This window comes from Otolemur garnettii, unplaced genomic scaffold, assembly GCF_000181295.1.
Source record: "Otolemur garnettii isolate 467f Iridium unplaced genomic scaffold, OtoGar3 scaffold00136, whole genome shotgun sequence".
NCBI classification, from domain to species: Eukaryota; Metazoa; Chordata; class Mammalia; order Primates; family Galagidae; genus Otolemur; species Otolemur garnettii.
Window position 1 is genome coordinate 522,207 of NW_003852531.1, and position 1,149 is coordinate 523,355.

Sequence of the window (1,149 nt, forward strand, 5' to 3'; positions counted from 1 at the left end):
TTTTCTTTTCTTTCTTTCTTTCTTTTTTTTATTTGAGACAGAGTCTCAAGCTGTCGCCCTGGGTAGAGTGCCGTGGCGTCACAGCTCATAGCCACCTCAAACTCTTGGGCTTAAGCATTTTCTCTTTCCTTAACCTCCCAGGTAGCTGGGACCACAGACACTGGCCACAAAGCCCAGCTATTTTTTGGTTATAGTTGTCATTGTTGTTTGGCAGGCCCAGGCTGGATTTGAACTGGCCAGCTCCGGTGTATGTGGCTGGAGCCTTAACCTCTTGAGCTACAGGCGCTGAGCTGTCAGTGTGTATTTTCTAACAAGGATGTTCTCCTACATAAAAACCAGGAAATTAACATTCATTTGATGTCATTTTTGAAGCCAGTAGTTCTCAAAGTGTTCTCTAGGGACTATTTTAAGGGATCTATAATTTTTCTTTTCTTTTTGAGACAGAGTCTCAACCTGTCACCCTGGGTAGAGTGCTGTAGCATCACAGCTCGTAGCAACCTCAAACTCTTGGACTTAAACCATTCTTTTGCCTTAGCCTCCCGAGTAGCTGGGACAACAGGCCCCACAACAAGGCCCAGCTGTTTTTTGGTTATAGTTGTCATTGTTGTTTGGCAGGCCCGGGCTGGATTTGAACCCACCAGCTCTGTTGTATGGGTTCAACCTTAGCCGCTTGAGCTACAGGTGCCGAGCCAGTTGAAATAAATTTTCAACTATTTCGATGATAATATAAGGATACTGTTGTCTTTTTTATTCTTATTCTTTCAGGATTATACAATGAAGTTTTCCAAGAGCTCCATAATGTATAATGACCTCATTGCTCTGACTTTTTTTTTTCTTGGTAGAGACAGATTTTCACTTTGTCACCCTCACTAGAGTCCTGTGGCATCACACAGTTCACAGCAACCTCCAATTCCTGGACTTAGGCAATTCTCTTGCCTCAGCCTCCTGAGTAACTGGGATTACAGGTGCCACAATGCCCAGCTATTTTTTTGTTACAGTTTGGCTGGGACTGGGTTCGAACCTGCTACCCTTGGTATATGGGGGTGGCGCCCTACTCACTGACTCCCAGCTACTTGGGAGGCTGAGGCAGGAGACTCACTTGAGCCCAGGAGTTGGAGGTTGCTGTGAGCTGTGATGCCATGGCACTCT